We start from the raw sequence: 17,999 nt of genomic DNA on the forward strand, positions 1-17,999 counted from the left end.
TATGTCCCAAAATTTTAATAGATTTTTCTGCTCTCTTAATCACTTGCTGACTTCTTATTCTCTGAAACCCAACCTCATGGAACTTCTGCCAGTATAGATTTCCAAATGTTTACTTAGAGAATTTTTAAATTACATTTATTTTGTGCATGTGCACATGTTATGGCACATATGCAGAGACCTGGGGATAATTTGGAGGAGTTGGTCTTCTTCCTGCATGTGGGTTCTGGGATAGAACTCAAGTCACAAGGCTTGATGACAAGTGTCTTATCTGCTCAGGCATCTTGCAGACCAGGAATATTTTTATCTCAGAAGTTTTAACTGGCACGTTTCCTGTTGTGTTTTATTATATTTGGTAATCTTGTAGTATACTTACTTCTAAAGGAAAGTAAATGTTTTAAAATTTGGAAATGAGGGCTAACAATCTAAGCAACAGAGGAGAGGCTACCTTAAATGCCCTCCCCTGATAATGAGATCGATGACTTATATGCCACCTGATAGCCCTCATCCAGCAGCTGGTGGAAGTAGAAGCATACACCCACAACTAATCACTGAACTGAACTGGAATCCAGTTGCAGAGAAGGGCGAGTGATGAGCAAAGGGGTCCAGACCAGGCTGGTGAAACCCATAGAAACAGCTGACCTGAACATAGGGGAGATCTTGGTCCCCAGACTGATAGCTGGGATACCAGCATGGGACTGATCCAAACCCCAGGAACATGGGTTTCAGTGAGGAAACCTTGGAAATCTATGGGACCTCCTGTAGTAGTTCAGTACTTATCCCTAGCATAGATGTGGACTTTCCGCATAGAGGAATACTCCCTAAGCCAAGACACACAGGGGTGGGCCTAGGCCCTATCCCAAAGGATACGATAGACTCTGATGCCCCCCCCCCATGGAAGGCCTCACCCTACCTTGGGAGCAGAAAGGAAATGTGATAGGTATGGTTTTAGTGGGGAAGGGTGGTAGGGGAGGAGGGGAGGGAGAGGAAACTGGGATTGACATGTAAAAAAATCTTGTTTCTAATTCAAATAAAAAAAAAGTCTGCAAAAAAAAAATTTGGGAGTGAGGGGAAAATGCCAGTAAAGCTATAGAATTTGATTTCCAGCTAGAGTTCATTTACACATATCACTTGAGTCTGATGACAAGAACCAGTTTGTTACAGCTATTATTAGTACCATGAAGCAGCCCCATGTTAATAATAATATCATTCAGGTATAATGTTACTGACTTCATTTTAGTAAGGAAAAAAAATAGAGGCTTAGAAAGGTGAGACTCCTCCATGAATTATAGGCAACAAGCTCTCAGTCTGCCTCTCCACTACTTCTTTCACACCTTTCATTCTCTTGTGCTTCTTACAGTGTTTAGTTTTCTGATCTTCTTCATTGGAATGTCACCTTTTAAAAATATTGGCTGATTCTTGTCAACATACCAGGCCATCTAGAGGAGTAGCATGCATATGGTGGGTGCTGACAGAGTTGAGGCCCATGGTGTGCTATGTCTCAAGATTCAGTTAAAAGAGGTCAAATCTCTGTTTCTCAGTCCTGAGTGACTAGAGTCACTCCAGGATTTATAAGCCCATCTTAAACCAGACAAAATCTGATGTATTGTAGAGGCATAGAACAAAACTAGGACAAGTGCTTATTCCCCTTGACATCAAATGGAGTGCTGTGCATGGGATTTTATTGGTATCTTGAAAAGAAATGTTGGCATTCTCAACATTATCTCGGGATAATTCCAGGAGCGGTAACTTTTTTTTGATTATTTTTTATTAGTTCAAATTAGAAACAAGCTTGTTTCACATGTCAATCCCTTCTCCCTCTCCCGGTCCCATTCGCACCCCCCCTCCCCCCTCACCCCAGCCGCCCACCGCCCCCCACCTCATCCCCCCCTCTGCTCCCCAGGGAGGGTAAGGCCCTCCATGGGGGTTCCCCAAAGTCTGTCATATCATCCTGGGCATGGCCTAGGCCCTTCCCCATGTGTCCAGGCTGAGAGCATCCCTCCATGTGGGATGGGCTCCCAAAGTCCCTTCTTATGCCAGGGAAAAATACTGATCCACTACCAAGGGCCCCATAGAGTGCTGAGGCCTCCTCATTGACATCCACATTCAGGGGTCTGGATCAGTCCCGTGCTGGCCTCCCAGACATCAGTCTGGGGTCCATGTGCTCACCCTTGTTCAGGCCAGCTGTTTCTGTGGGTTTCACCAGCCTGGTCCTGACCTCTTTGCTCTTCATTCCCCGGAGAGGTAACTTAAAGAGGAGGTGTAGGTTGCCTGTAGAGGAAACCGTAGGGATATTATGGCAACTTCAGGTTATGTAATGGAGGAGCTGTTATTACCTCACCTGAAAAGGCAGATGGATGAAAGTGCTTTTAAGAAGCCAGAAGAGATTTTTGTTTGGAGGAGGGTTGTTTGGGAGGATCCTCAAAGACCAAATGCAGTGAATTCCCCTAGCCTCATCCCTTACTTCCTCCTCTTTGTCTTTTTCTGGGACTTAGCATTAGCAATCAATTGGGGTCCAAGGTCTGATCTCCAAGACCTAACCTGAGAAGATTAGGGAGCAGGATAGGGGAAGACTCATGGATAATATGAGGTGTAAGAACTCATGAAGTTTTACATCAGTGGGATATATGTGTGCTTTTGGATAAAAGGATAAGATGAACATTTCTTGAGCATACAACACACTAGGGACTTTTTAATGACTTCATCTTTTAGGGTACTTATGCTGTTTTCTTGTTACAAATGTAGAAAATTTGAACCCAGGTACCTTGGTCCTGAGTCTCAGCCAGTCCCTGTGATTCTGGTGTTGATGGGTGCTGTTTACCCCATCCCAGAAAGCTCTATTTCAAGGCATTGCCAGGGGGCAGGGAACCGTAATAGAGCTGCTGTGTCCCCCCCCCCCTTACCTCCAAGTCTGTTAACTGTGGGCAAGGAAAAAGGAGAGGGAAAAAAACTCAACTTGGCATGAATGATGTTAAGCAAGATCAAATAAGGTGAAAAGCAAAATAGAATCCAGAAATTTGGTTTTGCTTTTACTCAGAGTTCATGGGCGGTTGCCGAACAAAGTCCTTTTTACTTCCCACAAAATGCTTGAGCTAACCCCTTCCTCTTTTCTTCCTTTTCCTCTTTCTCTTACTCCTCTTCTAACAACATGAATGCCATTATTTTTACCTTTTACTTGCTTATAAACTTAAAGAGCTTTAAAATATTTATTTACTTAAAATTCTTTTATGTTTTGTCTGCATGTATTTCTGTGCACCACATTCTTGTAGTGCCCATGGAGGCCAGAAGAGGACATCAGGTCCTCTGGAACTGGAGTTACAGATGGTTGTTAGCTTATATGTGGTTGCTAGGAATAGAACTTGGGTCCTTTGGAACAGCAGTGGAGTGTGTGCTCTTAATTGCTACACAATCTCCCAGCCTATTTTAAGAGCTTTGTAAGGGACAAAGGCCCAATAAAATATAAAGATCAGTTACATCACTGCTGCTATTTTATTTCTTATTAATGAAAATTATTATACTTAGTAATGAGTTATTCTTATTTTGCTTCTTGAATTTTTTATTAAAAAAGTATGTATTGAAAGTCAACAGTGGGGGCTAGAAAGATGTCTAAGTGGTTAGGGGCACTTGCTGTTCTTGCAGAGAATTCAGTTTTGGTTCCCAGAACTCACATGGTAGCTAACAACAGTCTATAACTCTAGTTCAGGAGCACTTTCTGATCTCCACAGGCACTGTACACATGCAGGTCACAGATATACATGCAGTCAAAACACCATACACATAAAGTAAAAGTAAATCTTAAAAAATAAGAAAAGCAACAATGACATGGAAATTTTAAGTAAGTTGCTGGGGAGCTGGCTGAAGAGAGTAAGAATGCTTGGTGGCAAGCATGAAGACCTGAGTTAAAATTCCCACACGCATTAAAAATTAAAATAATTTTAAAGATTTTTTTCTATATGTACATATGTGCCTGTATGTATGTTTGTGCATGCTTGGTGCCCTTGAAGGTCAGAAGAGGGAGTGAGATCCCCTGGATCTGGAGTTGTAGATGGTTGTGTGCTACCATGTGAATGCTGGACCAGAACTTGGGTCCTCTGCAAGAGCATCAAATGGTCATCCACTCAATCATCTCCCCAGATCCCTGAAAGGAAATTTTAAATAAAAAGAAAATACCCTAATACGCTTGAAAATAACTAAATGAGTTCTAGGACAAGCCCAAAGCTACACAGAGAAACCCTGTCTTGAAAAACCGAACCCCTCCAAAAAAATGTTAATGTGGAGTTTTTATTAAGACTTAGGTTTTAAAAATGATTGCTAAAGGGAAATTTAACATCATTAACATTTACATACAAAATCTATCTGATAATCTGAGATATTGTTAAGTTAAAAACATTGTTCTGGGCTAAATTGAACGCAACAGTTCTTAATGACTGTTATATTAGAGTAATGGTATTATCCTCAGTTGTCTTATACACCTTGAATACTAACCTTGGCATACTAGTCCCCTACACTGTGCCCTGGACTGTGGGTTTTTTCCACCCTTAGCCATTCCTCCCAGTCTTGGGAAGCCAGGCACTTTTGTCTGTTCAGTCCTGTAAAAGCTATAACCTAGACAGACCGGGCGTCCTTGAATGTCTTTTGACTGGTTAGAATTCTCTTTTCCAGAGTAACAGTCAAATTTTTTTCACTACACAGAAACCTTCAAAAAATCAGAGTAGTTTGGTTTTGAATCTCTGTATCCTTATTCTGGGCCTAATGCCCAGCACATAGCAGATGCTCAAAAACACATTTGCAGAATGAAATGTCATGAGACAGTCCTGAAATGTGTGAATAGTACTACAGATTTCACATAGCTCTTCTGCAGCTTAATGTCTTCTAAGTCACTTATTCCTCATGATAGACTCTCTTGATCCCCATGTCTATTCCTCCTTGTTGTCTATAGCCATTGTTGGCTATTAGTCACTATAACATACATGGCCAGATTTCCTGGAAGTGGTGTAATTTACAGTAGTACATTCAGGTGTGCATTGTTACTTTGTTTTGTTGAGAAATCCCTGGCTGCTTATGTCTTTCTATATAAGCTGCTGTCAAATCTGGCATTTTACAATACTTGTGTACTTTGGCTCCTTCTACTTTAGTGTCACTTGGGGTTTGATGGGCTCTTCACTCTGTATCCTCAGCCTTAGGGAAGTCCCAAAAGGAACATTGTGGAAGACTCCATTCAAATTCCATGCTTTTCAGAATTTAATTGCAATGTAGGTTCTGATTCAGTAAATCTGAGTACAGCCTGAGATTACACCTCTGTAACAAATTCTCTCTAAGGTTAAGCTGATATTATGGGTCTCCTGGATCTTACTTTGTGTAGCAAGGTGGAGTTTTGGGGTAAAATGGCTCCTGAGTACAAATCTGTCAGTTTGGATGGCTATGCAGTTCCTATCCAAGTCCTCAGAAGATTCTTTCTGATGCTCACTAGATAAAGAAAATAAGATGAATGCTCTTTCTCTACCTTTTAAGAGCTGTCCACCTCTCTGTTCAGGATCGTTTGGATAGCAGAATAGCTCTCATGTCCAACATATTCAGTATCCTTTCAAGTTGCTTGTCATTTGGACATTTGATAAAGCATCCATGTATGCTGTTTTGGGGTTCTGTGATGGGGGAGTCCTTCTGTGTATATGTTTGTCTTATTGGTTGATAAATAAAGTACTGTTGGCCAATAGGGAGCAAGTTAGGCAGGACTAGGAGTCGAGGAGGATTCTGGGAAATGTAGTAAAGAGAAGTCTTGCGATCCAGGCAGGAAGTGACATAGCAGGCAGACTCAGAAAATAAGCAGGGACAAGCAAGAAATCACTCTCTTCTTCCTCCTGTCTTCTTTGTGGAAAAATCGCCTGCCTCTGCTTCCTTCAACAAATCCTACCAACGTGCACCACCACCCATGGCTTTTTCCTTCCTTCCTTCTTTCCTTCCTTCCTTCCTTCCTTCCTTCCTTCCTTCCTTCCTTCCTTCCTTCCCTCCTACTTTATCCTGTTTCTTTCCTCTTAAAAGCCTACATATTTTTAAACACACTGTAAACTTTTAGAGGTTTTTCTTCATCTGACTCTGTCTTTACTGTAAATTTTTACCTTTTTCTGCTAAACAACACTGCTAAAATTAAAGCCATGGCTGTTTTAGCCACTGTCTTTCCAAGATGGCAGGAGTATGTTTACTGCCAGGACTGAGAGCTGTGCTCACTGCATTCATCTATGTTGCCATCAAGCAACAGGCTGCCAGCTTGGAGAGCCAGCTGCTTAATACACTCCTCTGAATTGTTAGCAAGAGCCCTGCATTTTTTCCACTTATGCTGAGTCAGGAAACTTCCGTCTCTAGCAAAACAGAGACCACCCATGAAAATGCTGCTACCAAGAAGTTGTGCTTGTCTCTGTTCTTTTGCTTCTAAAATCCCTTTTTAAGCTTTTGTGAGGTTTTTAATGTGGAAGTTTGTAAAACCGCGTCCTAACACCATTTTGTAACAATAACTCTTTCGGCTGAGCCGCCCGTGCCCGGCTACCACGTGGGCAACCAAAATAACACACAGATTAATATTAGGTATAATACTGCTGGCTAATGACTAAGATTTCTTACTTGCTAGCTCAGTCTTAATTATCAACCATAAGCATTAATGTATATATTTTATAAAGATTATTTTATGGAGGATACCGGACATGTGTATCCGTTCTCAATCACATGGCGGTTCCACAGAGAAGAGAGGGGGAGGAAGAGAGCAGTTTCCTGCTTGTCCCTGCTTATATTCTGAGTCTGCCTGCTATGTCACTTTACTACATTTCCCAGAATCCTCCGAGACTCCTAGTCCTGCCTAACTTGCTTCCCTATTGGCCAACGGTACTTTATCAACCAATAAGACAAACATTTACACAGCAGGACCTCCCCATCAGTTCTGTTTTGTTTTTGAGTTTTGGGAATATTTTCATACACTAGAAGGTTACTAAAAAGACTAAAAGCATTGTTTATGTGGTACTGAGAACTGAATTCAGGACCTTGAACATGACAGACAAGCACTCTACCACTGAGCTATATTCCTAGCTTAAACAGATAGCTTTAAAACCTTTGACTATGAAGCATGCTGTTACTGATAAAATTCTTTTATAAGAAATGTTAATAGCTTTCAGGTTTTTTTTTACATTATTGGAATTTGTATAAAATGGATTCATTGTTGAAATAACATTCCTGAACTGAAAAGATACGCATACAGGTGGCGGCCTTTGAGATTAGCCAAGTGATTTCTTTAGAACACAGGGTAAGAGGTCAGAAGCACTGATGTCCTTTTTTTTTCTCTAATTTTTAACTCTTTTAGCTTGAGAGAAAAGTGTTTTCTGTATAAGGTAAATGACAGTGTATTTATTACGTGTGTGTGTGTGTGTGTGTGTGTGTGTGTGTGTGTAGATGGAGCAGAGAACCTTGTGTATTCTAAGCCCTAAGTCTGTTATTGACTTACATCGCCATCTCTACCAGTAATTTTTTTTTTTTTGGTTCTTTGAGACAGGGTTTCTCTGTGTAGCTTTGGAGCCTATCCTGGCACTCGCTCTGGAGACCAGGCTGGCCTCGAACTCACAGAGATCTGCCTGTCTCTGCCACCCAAGTGCTGGGATTAAAGGCATGTGCCACCAACACCAGGCCTACCGGTAATTTTTAAAATTATTTCAAAGAACAATTACTATGCTAAGATGCAGACCTATTTATTACATCTATTTATTTTGTTCAATTTATTGTGATTTGATTAATGAATTGTCTAATTGCCTTAGAAAATTCTTCTTTGTGAGGTAGTTCTCAGTTCCTCAGACTTCAATGTAGTGACATATTATTTGTGGTTTATTAAAGTTTGACTGAGAATTCAGAAAAGCAAAGTCAGCCTCAAGCTATAGCCTTAGGCTGTGGTGACACACACCTATAATGCCGACAGCCAGAAGCTAGGAGGTGGTGGTACTCACCTTTAATCCTAGGACTCAGGATAAATGGTAGATGGCTCTCTGTGAGTCCAAGGCCACCCAGATCTACACAAGATTGAATCAGTCTAAAAGAGAATTATAGCTTACACCTTTAATGCCAGTACTAGAGGGGTATAAAAGACAGGGGCAAAGTTCAGGCATTCATTCTCCAGCCACGCTGAGGAGAGGTTAACAGTCTGAGGCTTGGTGAGAGCTCATGGAGGATAAGCTCATTTAGCCTAAGGTAGATGTAAGAAGCTAGTGGCCAGCTGCTTTGCTTTTCTGAACATAAGCTTGAAATTCGAACCCCAATATCAGTCTCTGGGTCTTTTATTTTTCATGTCACACATCAACTTTAGAGGATGTTGATACAAAAGCCAGGAGGGAGACCTCCAGGTGGAGAATATGCTAGAAGAGACTAAAGAAGGGTAATATTTATTGAGAGCCTGTGGCCATTTTTCTACACATTCACTTAGACCTCCTACCATGGAGACTTAGTAATTGGAGAAATTTTGGCTTTGTTAGTGTAGCCAAGCAGATAAGAGCAATAGCCTGGCTTAAAATTCCTGCTCTGCTGCTGTGTATAGTGGCTGTGTAACCTAAGGTAGAGAGAGTCCTTCACCTTTCTCTTTCTCTTTTCATCCAACTTAGAAAACATAGCATTTGGCTTTATAGACTATTGATTCCAAAAATGACATCTGGCATGCAGTCAGAATTAGCAAAGCAAACTGATTCTCATATGTTACTTCTTTGTAGATATATAGGTTTGTTTTGGTCATTATAGATATATAGGTTACTTTTGGCATTTCAGATTGGGTCTTATTGTCTTGCTGATGGTGTTCTCGACTCCTGGACCATAACTACAGGTGTATATACCACCATGTCTAGCTGTAGAGTTACTGAAGTTTTAATGTCTTTTAATAACATTTAAAGTTGTGATTATACATTAAGTAGATTTTGTTTTGTTTTGTTTTTTGAGATGGGGTTTCTCTGTGTAACAGTCCTGGCTGTCCTGGAACTCTGTAGACTAGGCTGGTCTCAAATTCAGAGAGCTCTTCCTGCAACTGCCTCTGCTGGGATAAAAGGCATGTGCCACCAACCACCTAGCATGATTAAGCAGATTTTTTTTCTTTTTCTTAATTTAAATTAGAAACAAGCTTCTTTTACATGTCAATCCCAGTTCCCTTTTCCTCCCCTCTTCCCCTGCCCCCCACTGACCCCCTATCACATCCCCTTTCTGCCCCCCAGGAAGGGTGAGGCCTTCCATGGGGGATTTTTTTTTCAAAGTCTGTCATATCATTTGGAGCAGGGCCTAGACCCTCCCCAGTGTGTCCAGGCTGAGACATTTGTGTACTGGGGGGTAAATACTGATCCACTACCAGTGGCCCCATAAATTGTCCAGACCTCCAAACTGACCTCCTCATTCAGGGGTTCTGGAAAAGTCCTATGCTGGTTTCCCAGCTATCAGTCTGGGTCCATGAGCAACCTCTTGTTTAGGTCAGCTGTTTCTGTGGGTTTCTCCAGCCTGGTCTTGACCCCTTTGCTAATCATTTCTCCCTCTCTGCAACTGGATTCAAGAGTTCAGCTCAGTGTTTAGCTGCGGGTGTCTGATTAAGCAGATTTTTAAAGACTATAACAGAACTTTGTCAAACAAAGGTGTGTTTTCTTTTCTAGTGGGCCATTTTGAAAACCTCTTATTTAATTCATATTGGCCCAGTATTGCTCAAAATATCTTTGGACTTACTATTAGGTTTTACTCTATAATTATCTTTTTTGTTACAGTTGCAAATAGGATGGAAATAAATTTCTACATAAATAAAATTATTTATCTTTTTACTCAGGTTTTTTAATTGCTTCTTTTTTGTCAGCTTGCTGATAGGTACTTGAAATGAAGTGCACAAATAAGATAGGGTCATTTCTCTGTGGCATTTACACCTGAAGTGCAGAAAGCTTTCATGAGCTCATTGGATTGTTTAAGAAATTGGACAGTCTTAACTATCATTGATTAAACTGTTGAAAGGAAAAAGGCAAATTTTAGAACATTTGGTAGACATATCCAAACTTCCTCTACCCAAGGAAGACAGAGACCTCTTTTGTGGACAAATGGGAGATACCACTCTGTGAACAGTGCCATGATATAACCAGCTCCTTACAAATTTGAAGTGAAACAAGGTGTATCTTTATTTCCTCTCTGTTGGGCTGACATTGAGTTTGGAGCCAGTCATCCATGGACTTGACATTGGATGATACAACTGGAATTAGATTATCATTAAACAGTGATGTAGTGATGATTGAAAATGGTTATATGTTCGGGAATATTTCCTAGTATACATTCATTAACCTGTCTAAAAATGCTCTGATTTCTTTTAAGGGTTTAAATAATTGTAAAATATATACCCCAAATAAAAAAAATATTGCAGAGCCCTGAGATTCAAAGAACTTTACAAGTACTTTAAAAGCTACAGTTCTAGTGCCAAAATGCTCTTGGCCTATTTTCTAACGTTTCTAATAATAGAGAATATTTAGGCATAGACTAAGGGGGTCATGGGAGATAATATAAAGGTGAGACTGGTAGGGGCTGGAGACAGTTCAGTGGTTAAGAGTGGGCACTGCTCTGGCAGAAGACCTGAATTTGCTTCCCAGCACCCACATTGGGCAGCTCAAAACTGCCTGTAACTCGAGCTCTAGGGCATCTTTCTTAGTGTTACGTTGCAGTGAAGAGAGCCATGGCCATAGCAACTCTTATAAAGGAAAACATTTAATTGGGGGCTTGCTTACAGTTCAGAAATTTAGTCTGTCATCATAATGGGAAGCATGGTGACAAGGAGGCAGACATGGTGCTGGAGAAGTAGCTGAGAGTTCTACATCCAGATATGAAGGCAGCTAGAAGAGAGATAACATTCAACCTGGCTTGAGCACCTAAAACCTTAAGGCCTATGCCCAGTGTCACACTTCCTCCAATAAGGCCACACCTACTCCAACAAGGCCATACCTCCTAATAGTGCCACTCCCTGTGAGTCTGTGAGGGCCATTTTCATTCAAACTACCACATCATTGGACATCTTCTGTTGTATAACTCAAGGCTTTGCTTAAACAAGCATCCCCTACATACACATAATTTAAAAATTATCTTTAAAACAACAACAAAACAGGACTGGCAGTACCTATAGCAAATTGTACCCGTGTCAGTGTAGTTTTTCCAGATATTGTTCTAGCCTGCTAAGACTAATCTTTTATTTTTATTTTTATTTTTTATTTTATTAGTTCTAGTTAGGGAACAAGCTTATTTCAAGTCCCTTCTCCCTCTCCCTCCCCTTACCCCCAAACTTCCTCCCCACCCCAGCCTACCCCCCACCCCATCCACCCACCACTCCCCAGGCAGGGTAGGGCCCTCAACGGGGGCTCTGCAAAGTCCACCAAGTCTTCCTATGCTGGTCCTGGGCCCTTCCCCATGTGTCCAGGGCCAGAGTGTAACCCTTCATATGGGATGGGCTCTCAAAGTCCCTTCTTGCACCAGGGAAAAATACTAATCCACTACCAGAGGCTCCCTGGAGTGCAGAGGCCTCCTTATTGACATCCATGTTCAGGGGTCTGGATCAGTCTTGTACAGGCCTCCTGGACAGCATCTGGGGTCGATGTGCTCTCCCTTGTTCAGGTCACCTGTTCCTGTGGGTTTCTCCAACCTGGTACAGACCCCTTTGTTCTTCATTCCTCCCTCTCTTCAACTAAATTCCCGATTTCGGCTCATTGTATATCTGTGGATGTCTGTCTCTGTTTCCATCAGCCACTGGGTGAGGGCTCTAGGATGGCATAAAGAGAAGTCATCAATCTCATTTTAGGGGGAGGGTTTTTAGGTTATCCTCTCCACCGTTGCCTGGATTGTCAGATCGTGTCATCCTTGTAGGTTTCTGGAGATCTCCCTGGTTCCTGATCCCTTCTCGGGCCTACAGTGGCTCCCTCTGATATCGTATCTCTCATCTTGCTCTCTTTCCTCTATTCTTCCCCCAACTCAATGTTTCTGCCCCTCCGTTTCCTCTCCTCTTCTCCTCTTCTCTTGCTCTTATTGTAGCAGCTCCTTCCCCCCCCCACCCTCATGCCCCCAATTAGTTCGGGAGTTCATGCCACTTCCATTCCTGGGGACCATTTATCCCTTAGAGTCCTTCATGTTTCCTAGTTTCTTTGGTGAAGAGCATTATATACTGGTAATCTTTTGCTCTATGTCTAAAATTCATATATCAGTGAGTACATACCTTGTTTGTCTTTTTGTGACTGGGTTACCTCACTCAGGATGGTTTCCTCTAGTTCCATCCATTTGCCTGCGAATTTCAAGATTCCGTTGCTTTTTTCTGCTGAGTAGTACTCCATTGTATAGATGTGCCACATTTTCTCAATCCATTCTTCAGTAGAGGGGCATCTAGGTTGTTTCCAGGTTCTGGCTATTACAAACAATGCTGCTATGAACATGGTTGAACAAATGTCCTTGTTGTAAGTACATGCCCTATTTGGGTATATACCCAAGAGAGGAATGGCTGGATCTTGAGGTAGACTGATTCCCATTTTTCTGAGCAACCGCCATACTGATTTCCAGAGTGGTCTTACAAGTTCGCACTCCCACCAGCAATGGAGGAGTGTTCCTTTTTCTCCACATCCTCTCCAGCATAGATTGTCATTGGTATTTTTTATTTTAGCCATTCTGACAGGCGTGAGATGGTATCTCAGAGTTGTTTTGAGTTGCATTTCTCTGATGGCCAATGATTTTGAGCACTTTGTTAAGTGTCTTTCAGCCATTTCAGATTCCTCTGTTGAGAATTCCCTATTTAGTTCTGCACCCCACTTTTTAATTTCATTGTTTGGTGTTTTGGTGGCTAGCTTCTTGAGCTCCTTATATATTTTGGAAATCAGTCCTCTGTCAGATGTGGGATCAGTGAAGATCTTTTCCCATTCTGTGGGTGGTCGTTTTATCCTACTGACTGTTTCCTTTGCCTTGAAGAAGCTTCTCAGTTTCAGGAGGTCCCATTTATTAATTGCAGACCTCAGTGTCTGTGCTACTGGGGTAATGTTCAGGAAGTGGTCTCCTGTGCCAATTTGTTCAAGGGTAGTTCCCACTTTCTCTTCTAGAAGATTCAGTGTGGCTGGATTTATGCTGAGATCTTTGATCCATTTGCACTTAAGTTTTGTGCATGGTGACAGGTATGGATCTATCTGTAATTTTCTGCATGTCCGAATCCAATTGTACCAGCACCATTTGTTGAAGATGCTGTCTTTTTTCCATTGTATAGATTTAGCACCTTTGTCAAAAATAAGGTATCCATAGGTGCGTGGGTCGATATCAGGGTTTTCAATTCGATTCCATTGGTCTATCAGTCTATTTTTGTGCCAATACCAAGCTGTTTTCAGAACTATGGCTCTATAGTAGAGCTTGAAGTCGGGGATGGTGATGCCTCCAGAAGATCCTTTATTGTAAAGAGTTGTTTTGGCTATCCTGGGCTTTTTATTTTTCCATATAAAGTTGAGTATTGTTCTTTCAATGTCTGTGAAAAACTGTGTTGGGATTTTGATGGGGATTGCATTGAATCTGTAGATTGCTTTTGGCAGGATTGCCATTTTTACTATGTTAATTCTACCTATCCAAGAGCATGGGAGATCTTTCCATTTTCTGGTATCTTCTTTAATTTCTTTCTTTAAAGTCTCAAAGTTCTTATTGTACAGATCTTTTACTTTTTTGGTTAGTGTTACCCCAAGATATTTTATGTTGCTTGTGGATATTGTGAAAGGTGATGTTTCCCTGATTTCTTTCTCATTGGATTTATCATCTGTATATAGTAGGGCTACTGATTTTTTTGAGTTAATTTTGTATCCTGCTACCTTGCTGAAGGTGTTTATCAGCCGTAGGAGTTCCCTGGTAGAGTTTTTCGGGTCACTAATGTAGACTATCATGTCGTCTGCAAATAGTGAAAGTTTTACTTCATCCTTTCCAATTTGTATCCCTTTGATCCCCTTTTCTTGTCTTATTGCTATAGCCAGAACTTCAAGTACAATATTGAAGAGATATGGAGAGAGTGGACAGCCTTGTCTTGTTCCTGATTTTAGAGGAAACGTTTTGAGTTTCTCTCCATTTACTTTGATGTTGGCTATTGGTTTGGTGTATATTGCGTTGATCATGTTTAGATATGTTCCTGTTATTCCTGTTCTCTCCAAGATCTTTATCATGAAGGGATGTTGGATTTTGTCAAAGGCTTTTTCAGCATCTAGTGAGATGATCATGTGGTTTTTCTTTTTCAGTTTGTTTATATAGTGGATTACATTGATGGATTTTCGTATGTTGAACCATCCTTGCATCCCTGGGATGAAGCCTACTTGATCATGGTGGGTGATTTTTCTGATATGTTCTTGGATTCTGTTGGCCAATATTTTATTGAGTATTTTAGCATCGATGTTCATGAGGGATATCAGTCTGTAGTTCTCTTTCTTAGTCTTATCTTTGTGTGGCTTGGGTATCAAAGTGATTGTAGCCTCGTAGAAAGAGTTTGGCAATATCCCATCTGCTTCTATTGTGTGGAACAGTTTGAGGAGTACTGGAATTAGCTCTTGTTTGAATTTCTGGTAGAATTCTGCAGTGAAGCCATCTGGCCCTGGGCTTTTTTTGGTTGGGAGGCTTTTGATTACTGCTTCTATCTCATTAGGGGTTATAGTTCGATTTAAACTGTTTATCTGATCTTGATTTAATTTTGGTAAGTGATATTTATCCAGAAAGTTGTCCATTTCCTTTAGATTTTCCAATTTTGTGGAATACAGGTTTTCAAAGTATGACCTAAAGATTCTCTGGATTTCCTCAGTGTCCGTTGTTATATCTCCCTTTTCATTTCTGATTTTGTTAATTAGCATGCTCTCTCTCTGCCTTTTGGTTAGTTTGGCTAGAGGTTTGTCTATCTTATTGATCTTCTCAAAGAACCAACTCTTTGTTTCATTGATTCTTTGTACTGTTTTCCTAGTTTCTACTTTGTTGATTTCGGCTCTCAGGTTGATTATTTCCTGGCGTCTACTCCTCCTTGGTGTGTTTGCTTCCTCTTGCTCTAAAGCTTTCAGTTGTTCTGTCAATTCTCTAATGTGACTTTCCTCCAGTTTCTTCATGTGAGCACTTAGTGCTATGAACTTCCCTCTTAGCACTGCTTTCAGGGTGTCCCATAAGTTCGGGTATGTTGTGTCTACATTCTCATTAAATTCTAGGAAGTCTTTAATTTCTTTTTTTATTTCTTCCTCAACCCAGGAATGGTGCAATTGGGAGTTATTCATTTTCCACGCAAATGTAGGTTTTCTGCAATTCGTATTGCTGTTGAATTCTAGCTTTAATGCATGGTGGTCTGATAAGATACAGGGGGTTATTTCAATACTTTTGTACCTGTGGAGGTTTGCTTTGCTGCCAACTATGTGGTCAATTTTTGAGAAGGTTCCATGTGGCGCTGAGAAGAAGGTATATTCTTTTGTGTTTGGATGGAATGTTCTATAGATATCTGTTAAACCCAGTTGTGTCATAACTTCTTTCAGATCCTTTGTTTCTTTGTTAAGTTTCTGTCTAGTAGTTCTGTCCAGTGGTGTAAGGGGGGTGTTGAAGTCTCCTACTATAAGTGTGTGTGGTTTTATGTGTGGTTTGAGCTTTAGTAATGTTTCTTTTACAAAAGTGGATGCTTTCGTATTAGGGGCATAGATGTTCAGGATTGAGACTTCATCTTGATGGACTTTTCCTGTGATGAGTATGAAATGCCCTTCTTTATCTCTTTTGATTGCTTTCAGTTTAAAGTCTAATTTGTTAGATATTAGGATTGCTACCCCAGCTTGTTTCTTGAGCCCATTTGATTGGAAAATTTTTTCCCATCCTTTTACTCTGAGGTATCGCCTGTCTTTGAAATTGAAGTGTTTCTTGTAAACAGCAGAAGGATGGATTCTGTCTTCGTATCCATTCTTTTAGCCTATATCTTTTTATGGGTAAGTTAAGACCATTGACATTCAGGGATATTCATGTCCATTGTTCATTGGTTCTTCTTTGTTTTGGATTTATTGTTGGTGGTATCATTGCGTGTGGATTTTGCCCTCCTGTTTCTTTTTGTGTTTGGTGAAATTAGATTAACTACTGCTAGTGTTTTTGTGAGTGTAGTTATGTTCGTTGGGTTGGAATTTTCCTTCCAGAGCCTTCTGTAGTGCTGGATTTGTTGATATGTATTGTTTAAATCTGTTTTTGTCGTGCAATATCTTGTTTTCTCCATCTATAGTGATTGAAAGTTTTGCTGGGTACAGTAGTCTGGGTTGACATCCATGCTTCCTTAGTGCTTGTAGGGTATCTATCCAAGACCTTCTGGCTCTCAGAGTTTCCATTGAGAAGTCGGGTGTGATTCTGATTGGTTTGCCTTTATATGTTACTTGGCCTTTTTCCTTTGCTGCTCTTAATATTTTCTCTTTACTCTGTAGATTTGGTGTTTTGATTATTATGTGTCGGGGCGACTTCTTTTTGTGGTCCAGTCTGTTTGGTGTCCTGTAAGCTTCTTGTACTTTCATAGGCATATCCTTCTGTAGGTTGGGGAAGTTTTCTTCTATGATTTTGTTGAATATGTTTTCTGTACCTTTGAGCAGTGTTTCTTCACCTTCTTCTACACCTATTATTCTTAGGTTTGGCCTTTTTACGGTGTCCCATATTTCCTGGATATTTTGTGTTAGGGTTTTGTTGGACTTGAGGTTCTCTTTGGTTGATGAATGTATATCCTCTAGCGAGTCTTCAGTAGCTGAGATTCTCTCTTCCATCTCTTGAATCCTGTTGGATATACTTACATCTTTAGTTCCTGATCGTTTATCCAACCTTTCCATTTCCAACATGGTCTCATTATGTGTTTTCTTTATTGTGTGTATTTCAGCTTTCATGCTTTGAACTATTTCAAGAGCTTCCTTCACTTGCTTGGATGTTTTTTCTTGGCTTTCTTTAGATTCTTTAAGAGATTTATTTATTTCTTGAATTTTTTGGTTTGTCTTTTCCTCCAATTCATTTAATTTTTTGTTTGCTTTCTCTTCTATTTCTTTAAGGGATTTTCTTGTTTCCTCTTTAAAGGTCTCTATCAACTTGCTGAGATCATTTTTGAGGTCCATCTCATCTTCATGCTCTGTGTTGGGCTTTTCAGCTCTTGCTGGAGTGGAGTCCCTAGATTCTGGTGGTGTCATGTTGGTCTTTCTGTTGTTGAGTGAAATCTTATTCTGTCTTCTCCCCATATCTTCTTTTAGTGGGTGCGGGTGGGTTCTCTCTATCTCCTCTTGTAGCCCAGTGGTGTGTGGGGGCTAGGAACTCAATGTCCACAACTCTAGATGATCTCGACGCTCCTGGTAGTCTCCTTGCTAGTTCCTAGTTCCTCAGTCGTTCGGAGGAATGGAAGAGTGGGGTGCTACCAGATTTGGGGCACAGGGAGCTCCTCCCTGCCTGGGCGTGTCTGGCCCAAGCTGGCAGGCACAGGCGGGGGTGGGGGGATGGGGGTGGTGGGGTGTTCTGGCCTGGGGTCAGGAGCGGGCAGGAACTCACTCACCTAGTTCCAGGTCAGTCTGCGGCGGCAGAATGTAAGAATGGGGTGCTAGCAGATTGGTGGCGCAGGGAGCTCCTCTCTGCCTGGGTGTGTCTGGCCCAAGCCGGCAGGCACGGGCAGGGGTGGGGGAATGGGGGTAGTAGGGGGATGGGGGTGGTGGGGTGTTCTGGCCTGGGGTCGGGAGCGGGCAGGAAGTCACTCACCTAGTTCCAGGTCAGTCTGTGGCGGCGGAATCAAGACTAATCTTTTGTAGGCTAATTTTTTGCCTATAAATCTCTATGTGTTGTCCTTCCAGCAAATTTTGGTAATCTTAAGGTTGCTTTTGTCTTGTAAATTTGTAATTAGCATATAGCTTAAACTGTGTGATTGCTTAGAAAAAATTAGCAACTATCATGGTCCAATCACCGTTTTAGATTAAAGGGATGATGACACCGAGTAAAAGTTACCACCATCATGGAGATTTTAAGTC

The 17,999-nt window shown here is 41.2% G+C and overlaps 1 protein-coding gene across 5 annotated transcripts in view; it reads left to right on the forward strand.

Moving 5' to 3' along the window:
- Zhx3 (zinc fingers and homeoboxes 3) overlaps window positions 1-17,999 on the forward strand; it is a 139,860-nt gene that overhangs the window by 26,110 nt on the left and 95,751 nt on the right. The window contains exon 1 of one of the 5 annotated variants that reach the window (XM_035446893.1): window positions 14,319-14,339. The exons of the other annotated variants lie outside the window; for them this stretch is intronic. The gene's annotated coding sequence lies outside the window, so the exon portion shown is untranslated. Of the gene's footprint in view, window positions 1-14,318; window positions 14,340-17,999 lie in introns of those variants that run through there. 5 annotated transcript variants of the gene reach the window in all.

This window comes from Cricetulus griseus, chromosome 6 (genome assembly GCF_003668045.3).
Source record: "Cricetulus griseus strain 17A/GY chromosome 6, alternate assembly CriGri-PICRH-1.0, whole genome shotgun sequence".
Classification (NCBI taxonomy): domain Eukaryota; kingdom Metazoa; phylum Chordata; class Mammalia; order Rodentia; family Cricetidae; genus Cricetulus; species Cricetulus griseus.